The following is a 12,177-nucleotide window of genomic DNA, read 5'->3' as shown; positions in this document are numbered from 1 at the left end:
TACACATATACAGCTTTAAAAATTCTGCAGGGTTAAACTTGGAATTGAAGCATCAATGTCCAATAATCAAGTTATCAAGTTCTTGAAATATTCAGTGGGAAAAAAATCAAACTGGTATCTATCTATGTGTGTGTGTGTGTGTGTGTGTGTGTGTGTTCCAGTTACTCAATTTTATGTCAAATAATTAAATTATATCTTCCTTCAGTTAATTACTCAGAATTAAAAGGCTCTTTTCAAGATGTCTACCACACCAACCTTTGCCTCTAATAAAGTTCTCAAATATTTACCCACTTTAAGACAGATAAGAATACATTTTATATACAAATGTTTACAAATACTCATTGTTTACGCAAATTAGAGTAAGTTTTAGCCACCATTTCAGCTCTATGAAGAGATTTTAAAAAATCATTTTTTCCCTTTACACAAAGAATAAAAGAAACTGCTTTTTTTTTTCCATAAAGGGAAAATTAGAAATTATGAAGATTTTGTAAATGTGGTGAAGTGATGAATCAGAATATAGAATACCCTTGTCTGGGATGTTTTTATGCAGAGTTTATATGTTTATTTTTAGGGATGATTTGGATGTGTCCTTATTGAAAAACAAGTCATGGTCTAAAATAATTCTTTAAATCTCTTTCCAATTTTACAATAGGCATTTTCTCATGTTGTAACTGACTATATAAAATTATTTCCACTAGTATCCTCAAGTTCACAGGACTGACCTTAATGATGATTTCATAAAGGCGTTACTTACGCATTTCTTTGATATCCTTCAGTCTTCTCTATATTAGACAGTGCAACACTATCCACTTAGTTACCCAAGCCCAGGTCCCTGATGCTAATTCTCTTTTCCCTTCAGCCACACCTTGGCATGTCCTATCAACTGCCCCTTGGTGAACTCTAATCTGTGTTGCTGCAAACTCCACTTCATTCTTTCCTCCACAGTCTGTTTTGCAGTGATGCAGACCAGGCACCCCACCTCCCACTCCATAATTGTAATAATTAAGCTTCTATCCTGGCCAACAAGATCTTTATGAAGCGCATCAATAGGCTTTCACAGGAGTTCTGCAGAGAGTGCAATGTGGTTTGAAGCTTCCTCTTTCTTGTAAATGCCAGGTGTGTAGACATAAGGTGTGATAGACTCTGTCTCAAGAGAGCTCACTGTACAAGTTATGTCTCTGTTTTCCATGTAAAAACATGTGCGGCCTCTGCCCGCCTAAAACTATGGGACAAAGAGTAACTGTTGAGTACCCACCCATAGTCATGTAACCACCCCCACTGAGTATAAATCTAAAAGAATTTCCAGACCCAGGGTCCAGAGATTTTTAGGCATTAGTCCTCGGACTGCTGAAGCTTAAATAAACCTGTTTCCTGAAAATTCTTCCAGTATCCAACCTCGTCTGTCCTATATCAGCAGTACTGACATGATTAATAAAACTAGCAAAGTTTTCCAAGAGTGTGGGTATGTTCCTAATTCTATATGTTCCTATTCCTGTACATACTTTATTATTGTTGGTTGAACAAATTATCTAAAGTTTAGTGACTTAGCACAATACAACTTTATCTTATAGCCCAAAGTTCCCAAATATACATCTCTATGACCAAAATCAAAGTGCGGGCAGGGATGCATTTCTGTAGAGGGTGTAGGTGAGAATCGGTTCCTTCCTTTTCCCAGCTTCTAGAGGCAGCCTGAGTTCTTGGCTCTAAACTATATCCTTGTCAAATCTCCATCTCTGACTCTGGCTTTCCTGCCCACTCCTCGTAAGAAATCTCATGATTACACTGGGCACCCCAGTGTAAATTATCTAATTTAGGATGATCTCTCCATCCTAAGAGCCTTAACACAATCACATCTGCAAAGTCCCTTTTACCAAGAACGTGCTCACAGATTCTGAGGGTTAGCAACATGGACATTTTTGGAAGGCATTGTTCTGTCTACCATAAAATGCTTTTGTTCATACATAAAATTGAGTATATTGGTATTCACTTAAGACAATTTTGTCTTGGGCTGATTGCAAATCTGTTACTCAGGCCCCCTAAATCAGTGCTGAGAAACTGAACAGTTTATTTGTTCACTTGTTTATTTCCTCCAATTTTTTAGAATGTAAACACCACGAGAATATTTTCTGCTTTATTCATCACTAGATCCTTCATTCACTAGATCCTTTATTCACCACTAGATCTAAATGAATGAATGAACTGTTGAGTTTGATAGATATTAATTGAGCTACCTTCCAGGAATGATGCTACAAAAGGAGGCTAGATTGACAGCAGCAAATCCTGTGAAGTATATACTAAGTAAAATATTATTGATTTATGGGTATATTCAATCCATTAAGAAAAGACTCAGTACTTGTTCTTAAACAATTATTAGGAACGAGGAGTTAATCTAAATTAGGATGCAGACTGGTGGAGAAAAATAAAATGTCTCTAGTATTTTAAATATGAAAAGAATATGAATGAGGATATACTATACAAGATTAGATAAACAGTTTTAGAAGGCATGAACCACAGTCAATGGCCTCCTGAGGGCTGTGGTCATGCACACTGCCAGGTGCCCTGGAAAACAGAAGATGCTTGCCGAATGTTTCTAGCCCAGCCCCATTTCTTCCTCTTCCTTACAGCAAAATAATTACAGTCAGTTGATTATACTCAATGTCTCTTCAATTCAGTTCTGTGACTTGCATTATCTCTAGAACCCACATCCAGCCCTACCACTTCATTGAACTTGTCCTTGCAAAATCACTGTTGACTTCCACATTGTTAAACAAGATGTTCATTCACAGGACCTGCAGCCATTTCCTCCTCTTCCTTGAAATGCTTTTTGTACCTGGGATCCAGAAACTTCACCTGGCTTTCTTCTCCCTGCAAAGACTTCTTATTCTCATTGACTGCTTCTGCTCATCTCCTTACCCTGGGCTCAGTTTTGAATTTCTCATTTTCATAGCCACTTGCCCCTATTATAGATGCACATTTAAGTTGGGGATTCCCTTATGTATATTCCTAGGCTGGAGTCACCTTGGATCAAGATCCACACTTGGACCCCAATATCCAACTGGGGATCTCAAACTTTGCAAAACTCTTCTCCCTGACCTGTTCCTTGTAATATTTTTTTTCCATGTAACTAATGGAAACTTCATCCTTCAAGTTGTTTGAGCCAAAAATCTTTGAGTTGCTCGTAGTTCCTTTTTCTTTTCCATAGCACATCCACTCTGTCAGCAAGTCTTCTAAGCATTACGAAGTCTAGAGTGTGATTTCTACCATCTCCATTCACCTGAACTATTGTAATGGCCATGGAACTGTTCTCAGCCTCCATCTCTATATCTTTTACTGTCGATTACCAACATAGAGGCTGGCGCTGTCCTTTTAAAACATGATCACACCCCACTTCTGCAAAAAAAAAACCCTCTTGGAATAAAAACCCAAAATCCTTATTGCAACTGGCATGGTTCCTCCTGCCTCCACACTCTGTCACCTTCTCTGACCCCTATGACTCTAGTTCATACTGGTCCTACTCATGGTGAGTACTCAAGTGTAACCCCACTTCAGGGGCTCTGGTCACCATTCTCTCTACATGGAAGGTCTTCTCCCAGATAACTGCATGACTCAACTTCCTCAAATCTCTGCTCCAAGTTCACTTATCAGTAGAGCTCCCCCACCAATGCCACCACAAACCTGGCTATGTTCCCTTCTGCTTAAAATTTTTTACCCATGACACTTAACTGTATATTACACACTATATATTTTCCTGCTCATCCCAAGAGGGAAGAGCTTTGAACTGTTTGTTATTTTGTTATATCTCCAGCACCTAAACAATACCTGGTATATAGTATTGGTTCAATAAGTACTTACTGAATAAATGGAATAAAAATATTGAATGAACAAACAGCCAGATTACTTATATAAATTTAAAGGTAAAACTAACAATAAGATAAGCTGAGAGTTACTTCTGAGTTTCCTTGAACTTGTATAATTAGAAAGTGAAAACCTACTCACAATGGAGAATATTAGGTTGATTACTAGTTTACTGAGGAGACTCAGCAAGCTCCATTACAATCTGGCAGGTTTCTTCCAGGGAAGGGGAAACTGGGGATTGTGCTTCCCTGGTTTGTGAGTCACCCCACATATGCGCACTTTCTTTTCGACAGCTTGAGTAAGAGGCTGGACCACTTCCTGAGTAGAACCCATTGAGGACTTGCTGACTGTTGGGGGCTCATGAGTTGCTTTCTAATCCTTCCTTTCTGAATTGCATTTACCAAAATCATTTCTATTTGATCACAAACATGTTTTCTTTTAGATTTCCAGTTTTATTTCTTATTATGTCATGTTTTATGATTGCCTTTTTACACTACTCTGGATTTGTTAAACTGCCACCTACCAGTGTTAACTGTGTTGCATTAAAAAGGCCTTAATCTAGGTAAGCAGGAGCTAAATGAGTAGCTATATTCAATTTAAACCTCTTTAAAAAGCTGGTTTTGTTTTTTAATGTACCATTTATATTTCTTACAACTCAAATTTTTTATTAGACATTATATAAAATATTTCTAGACTCTCTAGTTTAGTGAGCTTCTTTCTGATATTTATATAGTTATCACTGGGAAGGAGGCCAATTCTTCAGCACTTTGAGGTCATGTAAATTGATATTCATGTTGGCAAGAAATTGTTCTGACTGGAACAACGCATAGCACTTTTGGACCTATTTCTAACCCTTTACAAAAAATAATTACAAAGCAAACATTTTAGAATTTAACATATATGTTCCAAGATAAAATATTTTGAAATTTAATATATATTGGACAGAATTTGATTTTATAGACTCCTTTATTTTTAAAAATAATTTGTTATCTTTGAAAGATTATACATCTTCCCCTGCTAACCATCTTTCAAAGTATGTTGAGGCTATGCTTAATCATAATTGGTTTGAAATGCATCTGTCAAATATAGTTATCAATCTTTTAATGGATAAGGATTCAGACATGAATCATTATAATATCTTTTGCATAAATATAAGCTTTAATATACTTTGGAAATCATGATTTTGTATTTGTTATTTAAAACAAAATGGTCTTAAGAGTAGGTATTTTGCCTTCTATAATCACTAATTCTCGTCATGGCACTTAGATTGAAAATAGGCACTGACTCCTCAGCAGGATAAATTAATTCAAATTTGTTAAATAAAATCATCAGAAACTTTAAAAATTTAATAGAAAATGAAAAGGTGTACCATTAAAAAAACTTTATAGATGTTTTTTGAAAGTAAAAAATGGTAAAAACATGTACCAGAAAAACATTGAAACCAAAAAGTGGGATACCAAAGTCAACATGGAACAGAACAGCTTTCAAGGTAAAATAGACTTTAAAGCAAAAACCAAAAATAAAACGGAAAAAAACCACTTGGGATTACAGTAAGTGAACCCACCTTAACATGGTAAGTATGGCCCCTAAATTTCAACTGTGTAAAGATGGAGGCGTGAGGCAAAGTTAAGGAAATCACTCAGGTGAACACATGTAGGCTATGGCCCATTAGTCTAGGATCTCACAGAGAGTTTCAATCCATCCTTCTCCAGCAAGCACTAATGTTTGAGTACCTCTGGGGATGATCCTGAACCTTGGAGCTTGCACAGCGATTCTAATAGGAAGTAAAGGAGGGTGAAAGGGGCACTATTCCAGTTCTCTCATGGTTCATAGAAGCCTGTTTCATTAGTTTGTTCTGAGTTTAGATTACTGGTGTTAGGGGTCCATCTTAATACCCTCTTTGCAGTCATTGCTTGTTTCCAATCAGACATGTTCATTATACCATGCCATTCTGCATGCCTTCCCAAAGAAGATGGTAACTTCAGCCACCCCTTTCTCATGGGGCAGAAGCCATCTGCCATTTATGTAATGTCTGGATTCCCATAATTATAGGATACTGATGAGGTATTACTATACTACTTAGATATAAAATAAATTCTCCAGGAGGTATACAAATTCTAGACTTATATGCACCTAACAACATATCCTGATATACCTACGTCCTTCCATCTACTTAAAGAAGTCATTTTCAGAGTGGAAAATTGTCATAGTGGAGAATTTTAATACCTCTATTAATAGATCAAGTCCACCAAAATGAGACTTGTGCAGAGAACACAATTAACTGACATTGAGAAATTCTTATATTTTTCGAGCACACAATGAAAAATTTACAAAAACTGAGAATATTCTAGGTCACAGGAAGTATAAAGAATGCCAAAACACATCTCTCACACAAATATTTTTCACTGGTCATAATAGAATTAAATTAGAAACTCATAGACAATGGTGTTTGTATCCCTTGCCTCTTAGCCAGAACCAGGTGCCACTTGGTACTGAATTTGCTCCAGTTCTTGGCATGGGTTCTATCTACCATCAATTTCTGATTTAGTGTGCATATATCAAAATGGAACCAGAAAAGTTAGCAGCTGGTTGCAGTGAGAGTTGAGTTAATGCTAACAGAGTCCTGTACTGATGAGCTACTGGAAGATGCAACTCCTTGTCTGCTTCTGTATCATATGGTAGTGGTACCTACTGTTTTCTTCTGTATTGATAGTGGCCTCTACTGTTATTTTCTGTATCCTGCTGTTATTTTCTGTATCAGATGATAGTGAATGCCTACTGTTTTCTGTATCATATAATTAGTGGGCACCTACTATTTTCTTCTGTATATTATAGTTTTATTCTACATCATATTATACTGGGCACCTAATGTCTTGTTTTATATCATATAGTGGTGCACGCCGTATTCTTCTGTGTTATATTATAGTTGGTGCCCCCTATTTTCTTCTGTTTATGACAATTTAATGGGCCTCCACTGTTTTCTTCTGTATCACAAGATGGTAGGCAATGACTTTTATGGTCTTCCTCGGGAACACCCCTCCTCACCTCCATGTTGTTTGTGGTCCAGCTATCAAGTCCAGTATCTCAGTTGTGTATGTCACATAGGCAGAGCAAGTAGGGTGTACCATTAGTGTTAAACATGGAAAATGGCATTGGGACATCATGTAATTCAATCAGCCACTCAAAGCCAATTGTTCCAAATTGATTCAGATGTTCTGAGAGCAGCTTGCCTCTGGCATCAGAAGTTGATGGCTCATCTAACACTTACCAGCCAATACTTCTGTTTCCATCTCTTGGAGAGAGCTTGCCAGAGAAGAAACCAGTAAGAAGGGAAGAGAGTGAAAGAGTGCAAGAGTAAATATTTAGATAGAAGGACAATTTCTCTAAGAGGTATGCCATCGTATTTAGCTTTGGCTAATACTGAAGAGATCATAAGACCTCTTTGTTTCTAGGTCAAATGTTCACTTTCCTATGCTCATTTCCCTCATTTTATTTATCTTATTTTATTTTAATGCTTAGCTATTTCTTCCTAGAAAACATTTCCTCTACCTTCTCAGATTTTTCATAATCTTCTCTCTCCAGCCTCTACACATCAGGCTTTGCCTGAACTTTACTGGGACCATCTCTTCTCCTCTTCCCTTAGTCTTTCAAGGTGACACTATTCATAATTATATCTTTAAATACTATTTATTGGTTTATGATCCCCAAATTTACAATCTATCTAAAATATCTCTAGATTTATGTCTGATAATTGCCTGTTTGATGTTTTCACTTGGCACATGGAGTACATTGTTAAAAAAAGTAACTTAACTTTTAATAACCTTACTCTCTGCTCCTAAATCTCCTCTTGGCCTTCTCTCATCTCATCTCAGCTGTTTCCAATTGATTTTCTCAGCAACATGAGTGTCATCCATGATTCCTCTTTGCCACCCCTGTGTCTACTTCATTAGCAAGTTGTGTCCACATCACTGACCACCACTTACCCAATCTGAATTGACACTGGACCCTCTTAGTCCAGTTCTGCACATGGCAGCCCAACAACTGACCATGAGCTGGCCTGCTCAAGGTCACTCAGGAGTTTTCCATTGTAGCTAAACCCCAAGATGGTACAGCTAGTCTCTCCAGCTCCATCTTATCCCATTCTGCTCTTTTCCACAATGGCTTCTTTTTATTTCCTCATACTGAATCGCTTTTCCTGCATTACACAGGCTTTTCCCTCTGCCTGGAGAGTTGGTCTGTCCCCCATGTCTGCCACTTCTGACCTCCTGATGCCAGCCTTCCATGCTCACTGTTCTGTGTACCTTTTGGGGTAGAAAATATGCAATCTGTCCTGTTTCTTTTTTCTATAACTCTTTACAGGAATAATGATATCTTTGTTTACTTTTTATTGCCTATTCCTCTTGCGACTCTTCTCCATGAGGAAAGGAAGGGTTCCTATTTTATTTACTATACAGCTAGACCCCTAAAATAATGTCTGGTGCACAGTAGGGGCTCAAATTGTAAGCATTTGCTGAAGACAGCAGAATGAAGCACATTCTTATCTGCAATGCATTTGTGGAATAGATTTTCAATGTTAGACTATAAAATTATATTTAAAAACTGAATCATTCCATCTTTACTGATATTTCATGTAACTCTCATCCCCGTTCTTTCACAAAAACCCTCCCAACTTGAATACCAATTACTTTAACAGCTGGGAAAAGAACTTGAACTCATTGAACAAAAGAGGAAAATGATATATTTACATATTATTATTTTCCAGACCCTTTTGTTGCTGTAATGGTGTGATGGATGCCTGGATGCCTATGTGTTGATTCATAGGCTGAAACTTCCCTCAATTCACATTTCAGTGGTCAAGCACACCGCTTCATTTTCTAACATGAATGTTAATCCCATAAGCATTCTTTGTCTTTGAACTGTGCATTTTAAAGCTCAAGATCAAAGAAAGTTCTACCTTCATAAGATGAAATGGGTTGGATCTAGGAGGAAGATTAGCATCTGAAAAGCACTGTTTCTACTTCTGCTTTTCAAATCTAAGGCAATTCTCTTTTGGTTTCATATAAGCCAGCCTGAATTTTAACAACCTATTAATGACAAAAATATGATGATCAATTCTGTCAGCTGATCAAGTCAAATGGCCTGTCCAGCTCATCCCCATAGCTGGTGGCTTCTGACCACCCCAGTTCTAGGATGCATCCTGATACTGGTTAGAACGCATTGGAAGTGCTCTGCTGCAGAGTTCGGTGTTTTTGACCCCCTGGTCCTGAGCCCTAGAAGTGGTGCAAGAAGCTATGTCTCCTTCTTATCCCTGAGCTCAACAGCTTAACATCTGGCATTCTCCTTGCTGTTTTTCCTCTTCCTTTCCTTCTTCAAACTGCCATTTCTTTCCCAACCTACTCCAGTTGAGGTCTTAGTGGAGCTCTGGGGAAGATTGTGAAGATTTACTCAGGGACTCACAGCCTTTTAACATTAAGACTCCCCCAACAAAAGTGTCAGATTAAAGGTATAGTATTCTTTGATCCCAGCTTATCTGTTTGTTTTTAAAGCATATACTTTTTTGATTTAGGTGTCAAATAAACAAGATGGCTTATTTCTTAATTTAATTTGCAGTCTTTAAAAAAACATGTACTTTCTAAGGTTTTGTTGTGGATTTTGAGTTCCGAGTCCAAAAAGTATCTTCATATTGTTCAGTAAGTATCTCTCAAGATGTGGACTATTTGATTGCATAGGTGTTTTAAAAGGTATATCAACAAAATAGTTGTTATCAAGTATAGTTTCCAATTATTCAGTTGTTCAAGAATTTTTTTTTTAACACATGAGTGTTTTATAGGCCTGTTGCTTGGTATCATAAAGGGTTTTCCAATATTGTGAGTGATATAATAATTTTCTTCTAAATTCCCCTGATTCTCTAAAGGAGGCTTATAGCCAGGACTCTCAAAGTTCTTATGGTCAATTTTTCTGTACATGGTGGCTATCTTTCTCAAAGCAGTTGAATTGCAAAACTGCCTGGTGAATTACATACAGGATTTAACATCTCAAGAACTATAAGTTTCATAAAGTCTATTATGCCTCTAGTTATTATAATTCTTTCAAAGTCACTTTATTATTCCTGGTCATTAATATTTATAACCAATCTAGTTAACCTTGTAAAGGCTGTGTTACATCCTTTAAAATATTTAGGCATCTTACACATCTGGAGGCTTCTAAAATTTGTCAGTTCCAAATGTAAAATAAAATGCTCCTAGAATAATGTTTAGCATAGGGGAAACATTATACTTGCTGTTATTGTATAGTAAGTATGAAATTCATAGTTTCTTATGGTAGGTCATCTTAATGTTTCAAAGATTATATATTTATAGAATGTGATGATGCTACTTCTTGACAAAGTTCTGGAAAATATTACTACAGACATTACATTAAATCAGAAAGGCTATATAATGTCATTAATAAAATTAATCAAGGCCATCTGGGCAAGGATATTTTGGAGAAGATGCCAAAGTATTGGTGACAACAGCAAAAGTAGACAAATGGGATTGTACCAAATTTAAAAGCTACAGCTTCTGCACAGCAAAGGAAACACAAAACAGATTAAAGAGACAATCTACAGAATGGGAGAAAATATTTGCAAGCTATATATATGATAAGGAGTTAATATCCAGAGCATAAAAGGAACTCAAACAATGAAATAGTAATAAATTAATTAATAACCTGATTTAAAAATGGTCAAAAAACCTGAATAGGCATTTCTCAAGGGAATACATACAAATAGGCAATAGGTATCAGAAAATATCCCCAACATTACTAATCACTAGGGAAATGCAAATCAAAACCACTATAATATAGCACCTCATACCTGACTAGAATAGCTACACTAAAATAGATAAATTTTGGTGAGAGCGTGGAGAAATTTAAATCCTTATAAATGGTTGGTGCTATTAAATTTGTACAGACATTATGGTGGTATCCTCAAAAAATTAAAAATAGAACAACATATGATCAAGTAATGTCACTGCTGGGTACATATCCAAAGGAAATGAAATCAATCTCTCTGCTAGTTATGCTTTGGATATGAAGTGCCTCCTGAAAAGCTCATGTGTTAGGCAATGCAGGAATGTTCAGAGGTTAAATGATTCGATTATGAGAGCTGTAATCTCATCAGTGAACTAATTCATTTGATGGACTGATAATTTGAGAGGACCAGTATACTGGGTGGTAACTCTGGAAAAGTAGGGAGTGGCTAGAGGAAATAGGTCCCTGGGGACATGGCCCATAACCACGTACAATCATTATGTGTCAGAGGTAAAGATGTTAAAATACAAAGTTGCTAAAATTATTATATAAATTATTTACATGTTTATATACTTTCCATGTATAGTCATACTAAAATATTTTAAATAGAGCAATTTTATAAAATTGCTTTTTGTATCAAAGTAATCACCAAAATAATGAAAACCTCTAATATGTCCATGTTGAGAATAAAGAGACACTTATTTAGCTGTCCTTTGGCCTTTCCCTTTGAGTATAATTACTATTTAAGGCAGAATTTGTGCAGGGCTAGGCTGGGAGGTTAGAGTTGGGGGCACTCAGTTATGTTGGTAGCTCTAACCTGTTTATCTACTTCTGAATCCAAGAATATTACTTTTTGTTTTGTTTTGTTTTATTTTCTAGTCTGGGCATTGAACCCATGGCTTAAATTATTCTTAATGCAGGTTTTTCTCCCCAGTCTCCTCTTTCCTAGATAATTTAACACTCAAAACAAAACCAAAACCAAAACCCAAATGTTGCATCTGTGTTCCCCTATTATGTTTTTACCTTTGTGAGACCAAGATGACTTTTCTCCCTCTTTGGCCAATCTCAGAGTCTAGAACTCCTACCAATATTTGTGGATTGAATGTGTAAATATAATGCAACAAGAAAACTGCCATCAAACACTATTTTTTAATTGTCCTATGAGATTGCACTTTGGTCATACCTACAGAAGTAAAACAAGTCAGGAAAGAAAATTATTTTCTAAAAAACTGAGGAAAAAATCATAGAATCAGAAATCCTAAACAGTATTGCTACAGCAGATGCTATAGTATGCCACCCAGTTCTTCATCTCCTCTTTGCTTCCATTTTCACCTAAATGCATTCACCCAGCTCCCAGGGCTGTTTCCTGCTCAGAGGTCATACCTGAGTCCCTATGCTGGAACTGAACAGATTTGACTCCCCCAAAGCTCCCTGGACAGCCAATCACTAGCCAATAGTGAGAACAAGGGCTTGGCCCCTGCCTTCATCCATGACATCTCTGAAGGGCCAGTCTGTCTCAGAAAGCACCCCCAA

General features: G+C 36.7%; 1 protein-coding gene across 1 annotated transcript in view; it reads right to left on the bottom strand.

The window, feature by feature from the left end:
- Positions 1-12,177, bottom strand: part of Sgcg (sarcoglycan gamma) — a 77,557-nt gene that overhangs the window by 56,556 nt on the left and 8,824 nt on the right. The gene's annotated exons all lie outside the window — the stretch shown is intronic.

This window comes from Marmota monax, unplaced genomic scaffold (assembly GCF_021218885.2).
Source record: "Marmota monax isolate L192 unplaced genomic scaffold, Marmota_monax_Labrador192_F-V1.1 WCK01_AAM20220418_F8-fsc00043, whole genome shotgun sequence".
NCBI lineage: Eukaryota > Metazoa > Chordata > Mammalia > Rodentia > Sciuridae > Marmota > Marmota monax.
The sequence above is the reverse complement of the archived record's forward strand: the minus strand, read 5'-3'. Positions and strand labels throughout refer to the sequence as shown.